The 16,442-nt window shown below is 38.5% G+C and overlaps 1 protein-coding gene across 4 annotated transcripts in view; it reads right to left on the reverse strand.

The window, feature by feature from the left end:
* The window catches only part of LOC117431279 (extracellular sulfatase Sulf-2-like), an 87,441-nt gene that overhangs the window by 48,839 nt on the left and 22,160 nt on the right, over nucleotides 1–16,442 (reverse strand). The window lies entirely within an intron of this gene.

The raw sequence follows: 16,442 nt of genomic DNA on the forward strand, positions 1-16,442 counted from the left end.
TGACCTAACCATGGCCTGTTACATAATCCCAGGGATACAGTCACAATCCTGAACTACTTTCCACTATCTGAAAGGACCCAATATGTGTTATAGAAGGATGCTAACCTCTGCTTCAGAGCTGAACCATTTCTAGCTCGCTATGTTCTGTGTTTTATAAAATAAATATGTATTAAGATATCGTAGACAAATAAAACCATGGCATGTTATTGTACTACTGAAACTCTACTGTATCACTGTGAAGCGGTCACAAAATGCCACTTAATACAGTCTCAAGTACGGTACAGAAGTTACCTTGAGGTTCTACTACTTAAGGAACAGCCTCCCTCTCTACTACAGCAACCTATTGACTGTAATAAAAGATGTTTGTGAATAATCTAAGATGAACTAAACAACTGGATTGCAGAGCATACATTGCCATGTAATGCCATGGTAATAACTGGGTAACTACCAATGGTTCCTGCTCTTGGTAACTCCTGTAGTACGTGTGTAATTACATTGAGGTGACCTGAACCACAGTGTTACCGTGTACTCACATCAGACCTTCCAATCTGAAAGGATACTGAAACAATTAAGAGCTGTCAAAATCAAATACATGTGCCCTTGGTATTGTTTGCAGCGTTGTTCACTTGTACATCCATCATGTTCATGTTGCTGGAGACCGCGCTGTGAGAAATGAATAATAGCAGCTACACTTTAATTAACTCCACTCTATTATCTGTTGCCTGAAGGAATACATTTGATGGTATATGATTACATGCCGCTCTTGCAAGAAAAGATTCAAAGATCAAAAGAGAAAATGCTGTAGATGCTTTGATTACGTATAAGGATTACTCGCATCCTTGCTATATTGGTGCTCTTATTAACATAATACTGCCTCTCAAGAATGCAAATAAACCAAGACCGTTCATCACTTCCCATGGACTTATCTGGACAGCCAGTACCTAAAAGTACACCATCATGCCTTTGATTTTGTTTTCCCGCTCTCTATTAATGGGATGGTGCTTTTAGCATTTATTCCATAAAAACAAACACACAAAAACACATTGCTTGAATTGTCAAGAGAAAAAAAAACTAAGAATATTGGGTGATGCCTTCCTGTGTAGAGATTCCTGGAGCCTGGCCTCTTTGCACCTCCATCCCTCTGTAGATCTTCATGCTTCATTCGTTCAGCGCAATGATTTCAGTCAGTCTGTTTTTTAAATCAAGGGAGAATCTAGCAGATTGAAAGTCTGGAGTCAGAAATTGTGTAGGATTCCATTTGACCAGCAATGCTCTTCGGATGGTGCAGTACAGTGCTTGCAGCTCCAGCATATTAAACTTGGACGCTCACTAAATGTAATTCTGACCATACCTCTCAGACTCGTTATATATTGGATCCATACTATGGCATAGCGAGTGTTTCAAAGCAGTTCACCGATCATTCCGTTTGCACCAATGTCAAGTTTGTCCACAACATTTTTTTTTTTTTTTTTAGGAAAGACAAAAATGAAATGTCAATATTATAAAACTAACAAGAGGCAACTTAGATTAGAGTAAGTGCAGCAGCTACCTCCAGTCCTTGCTATCTCAGATATTATTCATGAGCTGATTCACCCATCAGTCTGTAATGCATGTCCAAAGAGGAGTTAATAGTAAACTAAAAACAAAAAAAGGAGCAGTGTAGCCAATTACTGTACAGTTCAAACAGCCAGCTGGAATGGTGTGCTAGAGATGGGTGTGGTTGGTAAGACTGGAAATGAATACATAGCTCTGATAATGAAAGGCAGGTACTGTAGGAAACTTAGACACCAATAACAGAATAAAACTACTCATCTGTTAGTGCAACCTTTTCCTTTGAATCTGCTGTATCTGTAATATTTGAGACATTTGTTGAAGAAAGCAACATATACATCACAGAAAACCAAAGTGTCAAATACTGGCCCATCACCGGCTTATAAAAAAGAATGTAAACACCATTATTTATTTTTTTTAAGAGCGGTGCTGAACACTGGCTTATTGCTGCAGCTATTTTAATAATCCAGAATTTCATCTCCGGAATCTTTCGGAGAGGTATTTTCCAATGTGTGAAATCATTAGACCACAGATCGTCTGTTAGGCTACATAAATACCTCTTTAATTAGCGGAGTAATGATATGCCCTGGCAGTGCCAAGTACCAGTGGATGGTTTCCTGTCATGTGACTTGTGAAAACACACAGAGACCAAGGTCGAGAATGCCTGCCAGCGCAGACAGACAGTCTCATCAGACCACTCTCTGCCACAGATGAAATACCCTGGTCGCCAACTAGTCTGTCAACACGGTCTCAATAGAAAAACACCTTTTCAACGGCAAACAATCTGGCTCATGTATGTCAAATGTTTTTGTCCCTGTGTCATCCCCCAAGAGTTTGAAAAAGAATATAACCTTCTGCCGGGTAGTGACCAATTTTCCATTCTAGTCACTGACAAAAATCACAAGGAGCTATTCCAGTGGCAACTTCAAAAGAGCTTTACATGGTTGTTTTAGCTTCTGAAAGGGATGAACAAGAAATGTAATATAGCTACATAAATACAAATTGACACGGTACAGCATCTCAGCATATACTGCAATGGATGTGTCGTTACATTCATTTAAAATATATACATATGTCAATTGCCAACATGATAATCTTGAAACTAAATGTGTTTTGGGGCATCTTTTTAATTTCGTTTTATGATATGGATTTACTGAGTGTTTGCTATTTCAGTTTATACGTTTTTAGTATTATATGTATATGTATTTAATAACTTATTTATCCTAGACCAAAGCTGTTGTGATAACTATTCTGAATCTACAGTTATGGCCAAAAGTTTTGCATCACCTAGAATTTTATGATTGAGACATCACTTAAAGAAAAAAAATATATATATATATGAACATAATTTAGATATTTTATTTAACATCATGTAATCAAAGAAACTACCAACTGATATCACAAAAGTCTACCGGAAACCATAATAGCATTAAAGTATTTCATGTTAGATTTCGAAATGTCACATTTTTCAATTGTCAGTTTTTTGTTAAGTATATATGGAAAAATACAAAGCGGTATGCAATTCAACATGTTAACGTAACATTATTCAGCAGGTTTCATTCGACTTTATGAAGCAAAATGAGTTAATTTCATAGCTGTACAGTCAAAGGGAACCTGAATTTCCCTGCAGCTGCCCGCAGTCCCCTTCACTTAGCTGGCTGGCTGGCTGGCTGGCAGTCATGTGGTTTGGCAGCCGCTTAGAGGCTTTTTTGGGGGGGTTTCCAACACAGACACGCAGATTCTGTTGACAAAGCATGGCGTCTCCTGCTGTCAGACCATTTTGTGAGCCGAAACTGGTGAAAATCAATTAGACTTACTTACAATTGAGTGTTTTCAACTGCTCATAACAGTCTGTCGCTGGGAGCATAAGCAGAGGTAGGTGTCAACTGGATTCATTTGGCTTAAGCTAAGGAATTCAAGCTGTTTTGGGTCAGACTGGTGCAGGTGTACCTTGTCCAAATGAGACTGATCAAAAGGCGTACTTGCCAGCATTTTAAAAGCTTTTTTTCCCCCCTGCTAGCTAAGGTTTGATTGTGACTCCACATGTGTTCCAATATTATTATTGCTACAAGAAAGCATGAAAAGCAGCACAAATCGATAGCACAGTTTTCAATTTGGAATAATCTGAAGGCATTAGAGCAACATTTGTGCAATAGGTGAGCAATGTCTGTGATGCAATTCCTTACTACAATAACTGTTTGCACAAAGTTAGGTTGTGTCTTTTGAAATAACAATGTAGTTACAGTACAAATAAAGAAAACACGGCTGCACCTACAATAAATCCATCGGTCACGTTTCCTGCTATTCATTTCTGCTGAAACATTACCAAGAGGAAGGGATGATTTCACTGGCTCTCTGTTTACTTTAACACCTAATAATAAATGCATGACTGGCAATAAAATAAATAGCGTTGTTTTGATGGAGTGGGCATGTCCAATTTCCTGCAATTTTTCACAGCTTCCCCCAACTGGAAAACTTTCTGATGTACTTGAACAAGGTGCTACACATCAGAATCTTAACAAGGCTGGCCCTTTGCTTTGAGAAGATGAAACCAGCAGGACCTACCCTTATCACAGAAGTGTGAACAATACCGAAACAGCTTGATCTCCATTAGACCTCCTGAGCTGTACACATTTCATTCCACATGGCCTTGGATGTCACAGCTAGAATTGCAATACCATCAGTGGCACACATGCTCTGACTCTACAATGCTGAACCTAAAAAACCCTTTAAAAACTTAAGAGTTTCATCAGATTTTCTTGTCGGCTCACACAAGCCTCGCAGACATGCAAGCAAACATCTACCAAATGCAATCAAAATGCAATTCCTGTACTGAACTATACAAAGCTATAAAAATGAAACACATTTTAAAAAAATCATTTCCAAAGATCCCCTCCACTTACTGTAAGATTAAACTCTCTTCGTATTACCTATCTTAGTCTTCCTTTGCAAAATGAAAGCCTTTTATTTTGCAGACAATATGTGGTAAAGCATGGCTTTCTTAAACAAAGGAAACATTTTTATTACATTCAAGCCAATTCGATACATCTCTGTCAGTCTCTAGTCCTGGAAATACTACCAGAAACTTAATCAATTCTAGGCCAAATGTTTCGACTACAAATTATTTTCAAAGTCTTTAAATCTTGTCTTGAGAGTGTCTAATAGTCATGGGTATATCCAGACCTAACCCTACACTATGCCGTGCAGTATACATTTGTCATTTGACCTCTTTATGTCGTTACCTAATATTCTGCAGCAGAAGTGGCTTTGAGGTCAACAAGACAACTGCTGGTAAATCAGTTTTTACTAGTCAATAAATGTCTGTAAATAAATACAGATAACAGATCAGATGTAATGATTGAAGTTATAGATATGACTACAAGACCCTGACATTCCCGAGACGCTAGTCTGTGTGTATGTTTGGAGCATGCAATTATGTTATATTTATCGTATTCTATATGGCATCTTTAAGCCAAAGAAAAGTCTTCTAATAGTATTTCTGCATATTTTAGGATTGAGTGTTTTGAGTTATTTCTTTTTGAAATTGCAATTGGTAGGATGTGGTGGTTGTATATTAGCAATGCATTATTTTTCATAATCATCACAGCTAACAGATACATAACAATTAGGATGTCGTTACGTCGCACAGTGTGCTGGTTGAGAAGTGGTCTTTGTATCTGTCGGGTAGAGGCGTTGGGAGTGTGGTAGATGCTTATTGTGGATATTTTAGGATTTGCTGACAGACCACAGATTTGAAACGTCTGAGCTAATCATTATAAATAAGTCCTCTCAAAACAGAATAAGTGCCACAGACATGCTTAGTCTGACAATATCATGCATTAAAAAGGGCTGCAATGTGTCTTAATTTTTCATATGAGTTATGGTTGTGAAGATTCTCTGTTTGCCAATAGAGAGAGAAAATATTCATACACCCAACAACCCATTATGCCCAAAATTACAATGTATCCTTATAACTATGCATCTCATTTTCTAAATGTAATAACGGGTCTTAAACAGAGCATCTCAAACTATTTTAAATCTGCACAATGATGATGCTCCTTTGGAAATGATTGACGACTTACAGTATTGAGGCTACAGCATGTCATCATAATACAGGTAACTGCATATTGCAATAGAGGTGCTGTTCTTGATTCAAGCAGAACACATTAATGCATAGCTATTATTAGCAATTAAAATTGAGTATTCTTTTACCTGAACCAAAAGTGTTCATTTAACTAATGGAAACCCGTAAACCACTATAAGTGCTACTGTAAGTGTTCTGAAGTGGAGCAAGCACCTCATATTCGAAGGCTGTTTTATTTGAAATATTCCATTTTTATTTCATAACAGAGATTGCATCTGTTTATGTTTTAGATATGTCAAAGTATGTTAAACTACCCCTGTCTATGCTTAGGATGACTGCAGGTCTGCAGCTGCAGAAAAAAATATATATTTTGACACCAACAACTATATTCGATTGCAAACTTGGTGTCTCAATCGAATGCCCTTTTTATTGCTGTTAAACTACAGATGTTTGTCATATGGGCTATAATGGTTATTCAGATACATGCAGTATGCTGCTATACAGCTGTAAACATCTGTATATGTCAGCAAACATCTGTACACAATTGTTTTGACGGGGAACCATTTGAATTGCTGCAATTTCCAAGCGTTAAATGTTCATTTTAAAAGCTTTTCTACAGCAATTTAAGAAATAAAAATATATATGTATTTCCTGAAATGATCCATATACAATGTTTTGCTTATTAGTATTCCCTGATTGTGGTAAGCGTAGTCAAAGGCAACAATGATTGCATTAGCATTCAGATAGTGTGTGAGTGCGAGGCAGAGAGACGTAATGCATCTAACTGTAGACTCTCTCCAGTTCAATTCTCTAAAGAGCGAGCACAAGAACACACAGTATCCTTTAATCTTTCACCAGGGTGAAAAGGTGTTGACATTTATGAGAAGAATAAAAAGCTCCTGCACTCGCTGTTCTCCATTGGAGGCTTTTCGATTGCAAGCGACAGCTCTGAGGACATCAACTAAAACCCATCAGCACAGCACAGAACACAGACGTGCAACATACACCTGTTACAAAGCCACAAAGCCAGTGTTTAATGATCTTATGCATGATTGTGGTAGGGACTAACACTGACAATGATTCTGCTATATATATGTGTGTGTGTGTGTGTGTGTGTTTGTATGAATACAAAAGAATGGAGAAGAATGTGAATTTGCACACATTCTAAATACTGTATCTTCACATGTAACCCTTCTCTGAGCTTGCGTGTTTAGGACGTGTACTCTGGGAAGGTTGAAGAAATCCCAGCAAAGCAACAGAAAGTAACAATCTTATTATACAAAAAAACACAATATTCTGTATGTCTAACAATAAAAACTATTATTACCACTGTTGTCATTAAGTGCACTGAAAACAATGCCAACTGGTGGCACAATTATCAGCTGCTAAATAGCAATGGAGACCTTTTTTTCTGTGGAGATCCATCAAATTTTGACGCCCTGGACAGCAAACTGACCAGCAAACTGACTCAGCAAACCCAATTAGGATCTCCCAGAATAATGCAGGACGACTATCGGTGCCTCTACCAGTTTTGTCTGACACAATACACAATGGACATCTTCAGATTAGACCAAGCTTCGCTACGGTGCGTTTACCCAGAACTGATCTAATCTGTTTTGACTTGAGCTTCTTCAAATGTACTTCATGATGAGCCAGACATGCTTCAGCTTTCTCTCCGATGTCTGAAATGTCTCACTGGTGAGGAAAGAAATTCCTTACACCTCAAATGCCATCAAGCCAACACCCAACAATACAGTCAGAAAACACATAGTCTTGCAGTGCTGTCATTGCTTTGTCTGTATTGACCCGTCATGCACACATACATGTGTATAGTCTTTATTTCGCTTTGCTGTCAAGGAGGGGGTGGGGGTGAGGGGAGGGTTGTACCAGTACCCAAATGAGAAAACAAAGCTACCTAATAAAGTGTTGTGTATAGGTATGGTGCATCATACTAATTATTATACAAACATTAACTTGATTAGGTCGCCGTAGATGGATTTAGTATAAAGGACTGTGTGTTCTTATAATTAAGTGTTTGTGACAGAAACGTTTTCTTTAGCATGCCAGTATGTGCAGTGTATGGCCCTGAGTCCCTAACAATTCTCAGTGCAACTCCTGATGTGCTCCTTTATGCCAAGCCCATATCATTTCTCATGGGCAGGACTTCAAACAGACTACCTGACCTTAGAAATGCATTTCAGAATAGATATCCTGTGTCAGGTTTGACCTTTCTTTTAGCACTGGACTCCTGATGGGAAGCCCCACACGGAGCACAAACAGATCATTGTGTAGTATTCTGGTTTTGTGCATGAAGAGCTAAACCAGTCTCTTTCATTGCCTTCCTCCCATCCCTGCATGATAGAGCTGCTGTTACTGTCAGTGGGGGGTTGTTATCAAAATCCCCTGAAGTCTTAATGTTGAGTCCCTTAATGTTTTCAATCCACAGGGACTCTGATCTGAAAAATCAGAAAGATATGGTCAACAGTGGGTTTATTTAGATTTCAATACACCAATATCCCTTACTTGTTTGGAGTTTATTAATTTAATAATCCACTGACACCTAATCACATTACAGTGTACTATTTTCATTCATCTTTTTCTCATCCCTTGCACATGTTTCAAAAGAGCATGAGAAACTTATACAAGCGCAATCTCATAGAGAGAACGGGACAACAGCAGGCAAACATCAGTCATTACCCACTCAGCAGTTGCCCAGTGTTGTAGTGAATTGTTGTACTTGTTTGTATTTCCTAGCCAGCTGTGAGGTAGGTTTTTGTGGACCAGAGAAACAGGAGGGAAGGTCAATGTCCAATACAAGGACTAGAAGAAAAAAAATCAGTAACGCCTTCAATGAAGAATTCATTCAGCTCATCTATTAGGCATGCGGTCTACACAGCTGTTACGCATAAGCTTGTTTTAGTTTCATTCAAGGACACTTTTTTTTTTTTTTTTTTTAAACATAACAGATACAGATCAGAAAAGTAAGTCATTAAAGTGACTCTGAACTAAAAAAATCTGCAATATCCTGTTCAACAATTACAGAGAAGGACACCTTCAACAGGCAAATGTGCTTAGGACTTCATCTCCCAACTGACAGGATATGAATATTAACATTCCCCTGAAGAACTGGAGGCATGGGTTCTTTAAATATGAACAGAGCAGTTTTCATTATTCAAATGTTACAGCATTTCAATATTAATAGCAGTGGTGTGCGATGACTTCTATAACAAGACATGCAACAACTTTTAAGATGACATTAAAAAAAACTGTATTTTTTTTCACATCCACATAGCAAATAAATAAATCAAATACATTCATTTTGGCAAATACTCATCAAACATTATGAAAGCTGTTATCCGAGAATACAAAACATGTGCTAACCTAAATGTACTGCTGACATCAAAATTCCATTCTTCTATCTTTTTTAACAAACTCCTCGGTGACCAAGTTGTAGAAATCTGACAGGCTGCGCACATACAGAGCATCTTGATCCCCATAAAGACAATTCTTCTGTATATCTGATGCCCCATAGTAAATAATTACTAAAAATGGTCTAAAAGTTAGCGTGCCACTCTGTGTTCAGTCAAGGAGGATTCGGTTCTACAGTTGCATGCCTTGCCTATGTTTTTTAGCGCACGGCAAACAGGCAGTGAGGTGCACGCTGGGACGCGTTACCTAGGCAACACGATGCAACTTGGAGCATTGCATGCCTTGACCAGCGAAACGAGAAGTCTGCCGAGGCGAACAGATTACTTGCATACACGGCTATCATATCATTTAAAATGTTGTAGATGAACACATTTATTTATCATATTCTTTAAAATGTTGTGGAATAATTTTTTTTTTTTTTTATGAATTCCAAGGCATGCAAGGCATACATAGACGGCACGCTGCTGATTAATATCCAGCCCTTCTATTTGTATATTTGTATTTCAACAAAATATTCAATGTGTTTTTACTATCTGAAAAGACTATATAACTCCAGCAGGATACTCATGTCATGGTATCATGAACCCGGCATATAGAAATATCTAATCCGGTTTTTCCTCAATGCCTGGACAATGCCAAGTAGGAATCAAGGCCGAGGGTGGATGCATGTCGCATTAGTAGATACATTATGTGTCTGCTTAGAAATGTAATCTCCTAGTTGTTAGTTATTGTTCTTTGCCTCCTTTCCGGGTGAATTTATGATCTGTAAAAAGATCAGAGTAAACAATGACATCAGAATCAGGATGTTTAATCACAGGCCCTACGCAAACTTCCTGTTGGTAAGATATTAAACATAAATACAATTAAAGGTTTAACGTACAGTTTGTTTAACGCTCTGAGTCCTTAAATAGCAGATTGAGCCATCACGCAGCGCTGCACAAGAAAGATGTTTCAGTTCATCTGTGTGATTTACGGTACAATAGCCTTTCAGTACAGCTCCAATCTCTGCTAATCAAGCAGAAACTCATTTGTTCCATCATGATCTCATATGAGCCTTCGTGACTCAGTCTTCACACAATCTTCCCTCTTAGAAATCAATTCTACTCCCACACATTCTCGTCTCATGTCTGAACAGCCAGGGTCATTCTCGCTTTGATTGAAGCCAAGCAATCATTTTTATTTATTTGAAGAGTTATGTGCTAGATAGATTCACAGGCATCTTTTTCACAAGAATACCTGCTCTAGAAGACTTTTTTTTAGAGAGAAACAGCCAGGGAAGTTTAATTATTTATTTATTTATTTGCAATGCTCATTTCTGTGCAGGATATACTCGATTCTTTAAGCGAGTGATGAAAACAGTTTCAAGCATCACATGTCCTTTATCTCTTACCCTGAATTTCAAGGTGCTTTAATCCCCCACCTTCTTTCTGATTTCTATTATTATAAGATGGTTCTCCTTGGGTGACAGTAGTGATTGATTGCAACATGATGGTTGGGTGCAGCTGACCTCTCCATTTCCATCGCTAGATTAAATATATAATATAACCTTTGTAAAGCACTTAGAGATAGTCATTAAGGTCTTAGCATGCCAATAAACCCATTGCAATCCTATGCATTTTCTAGCAATCTGCTGCTTTATTAATGTAATCCCTTGAGGCATGCTGAAAAAGTCTTGAAATTGACAAATTTTTTTTTTTAACATTATTTTCTCCTTGCAGAAACTTTACGGCGCTTCAAAACATTAAATAAGTGCGCACACGTTATTCTAGATTGTGATATTTAGTGCATGTTAAAGGTTGCTATAAGGATTACAGCATCATACACCTCTGCAGTCCCACCTGACTGCCTCAATGGAAAGGATCAATGTGGATAGAACAGATCCAAGGAATAGGCAGAAATTGATTTAAAAAAAAAAAAAAAGTCACAATAAATAATACCTAGCAAATAACAACGTTAGTGTGGTAAGGAGCCTGGAGCCTAGAAATAAGAATACCGCTATATATCTAGACTGAAGTGTGCCTCTGTGCTACAGTATCTATCAGCTCATAGTTATCTAAACACTATTTGTCTTTATGTTCCTGGCATCATTTCTCTTTAACCATCGCCTCCAACCAACAGAGCAAACGCCATGTCAGGAGAAATGTTACTGAATATCCAGAGGGTACAGCAGAATGGGTTACTCTAGAAGAGGATTACAGGTAATTCAATATGTCTGCTTGTGTTTAACAGCAATCTCTTACATTACATATCTGTAAGGGTCCCTAAAGCAATATCATTCAACTGTTTTACCCCTCTCTTTGGTACACTGACCCGTGTACTCGATTGGATTTGGTACCGCCCTGTACCAAACAATGTTGCACCTGTGCTCTGATGGTTATTATAAAGCATTGCTTCCTTAAATTTCTCTGAGGACATTTCACTTAGCAATGAATATGGGTTTGTATATTTTAAATGCAGTAAGTTTTTAGCCAATTGATAACTTAATTGCAAGTGCAGGTGACTCTAACGGTTCCAGATGATTCCATGACAGATGTGGATGTATTTACACAAAACGCAAAGCTACAATGCAGGGCTCTGTTTTAATGGTCTCTTTTTACCACTGCACTGAAACAACCCTGCTCCGTTGAGGATCTCTGTATTGCCCCTGAGGGAAATCACCAGTGGGAATAACAGAGGGTTGTAGCCTGCCGGTGTTTAGACTGTGATGGTCATTAAAACGAGACCCAAGGGTCTGCTGTTTAAAATTTTCATAAAGTTTAATACCATATTTTGATTTCTACTTCTATTTTGCAGCCATTCTGTCTGAAATAATATGGATTTGTATCTCTCCTGGACATTACTATTGATTTTATTTGGACGCTGTTTTTTTTCCCCCCATTGCTGATAAAGATGCCGTTAAAACGTTCATCCTCAGCAACGTTTATTCAAAGCTATATTAACAGACTGGGGAGGAGAATGACTGAGCACAGTATTGGTGTAAATAAGCAGTGCTCCAAGTGTTTAGTTGAGGCCCCTGGAGGTTTGTGAAGTTCAAGCAGCGCGCTCCAGTGGGCAGCTAATGAAGCAGGCTCTGAGAGCTGTTACCTGGGCTCCACAAAGGCACCTTCAGTCAACAATAGTAACTCCTTAAGCTGTTTCCAACAAGGCCCTCTGAACAGAGCATCTTGATCTCCATAAAGACAACTCTTCTGTATATCTAATGTCCCATATAAATAATGATGGACAGTCTAATGCCTTACTCACTTTTAAACCAGGTAAAACACAGCGGCAGAAATCCTGCCTTTGGCAAAAGACCTCTCCATATGTACCAATCTGATAATGATTGGATGCCATCTGTCAGTGATGGGACTCTTTCTTATTACACAGCTTATAAAATAATGCTTGTAAGGAGCCAGCTGTATAGCCCTATACCCCATCATTGGGTGCCTGGTCCCATCTGCTCCAAGTTCTCTGTATTGGGTTTTTTTTTCTTTTTCTTCCATAGCAAAAAACGTACAGTCTGCACTCCTCAATGCTGTATGTTTAAAAGTATGTTTTACAGTGGATACTGTGGTAAAAACTTGTATGTACAGTAGGTTGCCCATCTTTCAGAGTGAAATTGACAGTACAGTGTAACTGCTGGGTCTTTTAAGTTAACTACGTTACAAGCCAATTAAAATCGAGGTACATCTTCTGTTTCACTCCTGCTTGTTTGCTTCTGATTTTCGAGCTATGTGTCAAGAAGCCCCCCTCGGGTCTAGTTCCTGACGTTACCTGGATTCAAATCCACATGAACAGTCACTTGATCACACCTGCATTGTGAAAGCTGATAAATGTAATACTTTTTTTTTTTTTTAACAGAAATTGTTAACAGCCTTTTTATTTATTTATGACTTATCATACGTTTCTAAGTGTTCTGTTGCTAATTTTAATCATGCCTGTAGCGTTTTCTCTTGCACGCTTTGTACGACAGAGCTGACGTGAGTGGCTGACATGAGTGGTCTTTAAAAAAATAGTCCCATTACTTTGGATACAGCAACGTTCTATAAAAAATCTATCTACATTGCATGGGCCTACTGCTTACCTCTAAAATGGTAGTCTCTAAATTATTTTCCTTGCCTTTATTATATAAATGCTCTTTACTTTGAATAGTAAAGAGCACTAAGTAAAAGAACAGTCCTCCACGTTGGTCCATGTCAATTGGAGGTCACTTGGTTAAACATAGTCTAGATATATCCAGTGAGGTCTCATTCACGGGAATGTCCAGACATCATGTACAAGTGAAGACTACTTAGCCAGGTAGCACATGGAATTAGCTAAGACACCTGCATTAACAGAACTGCTTTTTTTTGAATGAGGGCTGAGGGATAATGTCCACTGTGTAGACAGAGCCCTGTGACTTCTCATCCCAAAGACAGCACCCCTACAGCACATGGTGGGTTTGGTTAAGCTGTGCCCACACTGCAGAGTACCCTCGACTGAGCCACAGAGACCACATACAGTACTGCAGCTCATGATTTTGGTCTACCCAACCTGGCTTAATTTAATATAATTTCCCCTCGGTTACAACTTTGTTGTACTGGGGCCCCTAAGCATTAGAGCTGTCTGTTCTGCTACTCCTCCTTGACATGTTTTAAATCAACTAACTAAATAAACCCACTGAATCATAAGAATCTCAGGTTCTATCTTCTATCTCCATGATTGAACTGTTTTTTTTTTTCTGTTGCTATTTCGGGCTTTTACAAGATAATACAGCCCGGCTTTATAGATTTGATGACAGGCTGACTACAATTGGATACACTTGGTAACTGGCTAGGTGGCAGTCAGTTTAAAAGCACTCACTCTGCCAAACCTCAGTGGCAGTTTCATTTCCATTAGATTATGGAGTTATTGTGCATTTTGAGAGCTTTCTTTCAGATGTCACAATCCTGTGCAGCTGCTGTCTTTTTATTATTCCTGTAATAATATGTACTGTTTGCCTTAGTTTGAATTAAATGGGAGAAATTTGTACTGCAGTAGAGATGGGGGATATAAATTCCATTACAACAGTGATGCGAATTACATGGTAGAGCGCTTGATATAAGGAATATTAAAAAATAATGAAACCTAAATCACTGAATACATTTTCACAAAATGCATTTTTATATTATTACTGTACTGCAAGCTTTTTAAATATATAATCCAGAGTAGCTTTCAGAATAGCGAGGTGCGATCTCCTGTGCAAATATCAACCCACACCATGACATTTCAATTCCTCTGACTACATTAGAGACACATGGGACTGTGTTGGAGATTGGCTGAAGGCTTGTCTAAATCGGATGCTGATTGCGTTGGTGCTGAGACAGCTACAGTTGGATTGCCTAGTAAGATTAACACTGTACACTATGGGTCACACACAACCACGGTGATTGCTTATGTATGAGGATGTTCTCAGTTGTGATATTAACAGTCATGCCTGATGATCCTTAATATGACCCATGCTTTTTGGGTTATGAGGTTAAGCTGACAGATAAACTGTTAGTACATTGATACAAACAGGCAGCAAGGTCTGGTACAGTATGTTTTCTGAACTTTTAATATCCTCTGGAGGTACAGCACTGAAGACCTCCATGGTCTGTAGGTATTCGAGGTTCCCAAGTGCTTTCTAGACTAGACAGGATATCAGTTTCAGAGGAAACATAGCCCTGCACGAACACAGTGTTGTCCCGTTCTCTAGAATGAAGTTAACAAGCTGTTCCTTGGTGAAAGTGAAGCTCTTTTGTTTTGAATTCTGCGCAGCTGTCTGACATTACTGCGTAATGGTGTGTGGCAAGAAAAAGCATGTAACCTCAACACTAAACCACAGACTAAAATAAGTGCTTTCAATGGCAGTTTACACATGCATGGGTAATTGAGTCTGAGGTGACTGGCTTCCATCAACAGACCATAACCCAAGATTTACAACACATTGCTGGGATTCTTCTGAGGACCATTTTTTTTCTAGTATCAGTGTATTAGGATCTGATGAATGTTTGGAACAATAGGGTCAATTTTACTGATCTAAACAGCGGTGGATCACCCTTTAACTATATTAACTATCCTTGCCTGTGTCAGAGAATATATGTTGCAGCCGAAAACTGGTTCCCCCACAAACCAATATTCGTTCCCCCTAGGAACCGATATTCAGAAATATTGGTTCCCCTTCCAAATATTTGTTCCCCCCTTTTTTTGTAACAAAGTAATCTTTCTTTTCATATAAGACTATATCCATGCACTTTCAACTAAAACCTTAATTTTCAGATCACTTTCCCTAACCCTAACCCCAACCCTAATCTTAACCTGAACCCTAAACTGGTACCATCCAATCCCCTCTGAGAGGTCCAGTCTCACCTACAATAATACATGATAAAAGCCGGCAAACACTGCTCACATTTACTAGTACTATACATGGCATAATAAAAATCTGGTGGAGGATCCACAATATAGCAGAGTTTTAGGACGCTTATTGTATTAATCTGCCACTGTTTTCTTATTTAAACATTAAACACGTATTTCTAATGCATTCATGTCCCTACAGAAATCCCTGCACACCCTGATTATAGATTGCTGAGCTTGTTTTGATATCAAATCTGTATCTTGGAATTCATTTTTTTCCATGCTGAAAAGCTTGGGTCAGATGCAATCGTTTTCAGCAAAATGTAAAACCTCTCTTTGAGGGGTGACTGTCTACATGTCACAGCTTTATCAGAGCATGCACAGTCCACAATTATCTGTGGTGCAACAACAAAGAATGAAGGATAATGTCTTTGAGACGTCCTTAGCATTTCTTCCTGTGTAAAGTTTGCATCACATGCTAAAAACAGCTGAAGTTTCAGTAAACCTGTTATTTGTACTAGTTTATCTTAAAAAAAACATTAATACTGAGAGAGAGGGGGGGAAGAAACTGGGAAAGAGCATGAAGAAGAGAGTGCATTTTGAGCTAAACACAGACCTTTATCTTTGCAAACACTGAAAAGCAGGGCTTGTGTCTTATCCCAAGCTTATCAGAGCCCCTTTGTCTGTAGTTAAGATACACCTCAAGGGAATAAGCTTATGATACACAGAGCATGAAAGCCACAGAGCAAGAAACTGATATCTAATCGCCTAGCAATAATGTTCTATGTATTTCTGATTAGAAACAAATCTATACTACCAGAAAGAAAATACAGAAACCTGTTAAACCCACTCCAAAGTGGGACTGATGTAGTAGGCTCTTACATTAGCATTCCACCCTTCACTGCTGCTATTAGGTTATTCCTGTAACGAATCTTCTCCTGTTGGCATCTGATAGAGATTCACGGAAAGGTGGAGAGACAGGAGCCTGTCAACTTGCATTCTTCCGTTAATGGACAGATTACGAAGATTGCGGCTGTTCTAATGT

Source organism: Acipenser ruthenus, chromosome 29 (assembly GCF_902713425.1).
Source record: "Acipenser ruthenus chromosome 29, fAciRut3.2 maternal haplotype, whole genome shotgun sequence".
NCBI lineage: Eukaryota > Metazoa > Chordata > Actinopteri > Acipenseriformes > Acipenseridae > Acipenser > Acipenser ruthenus.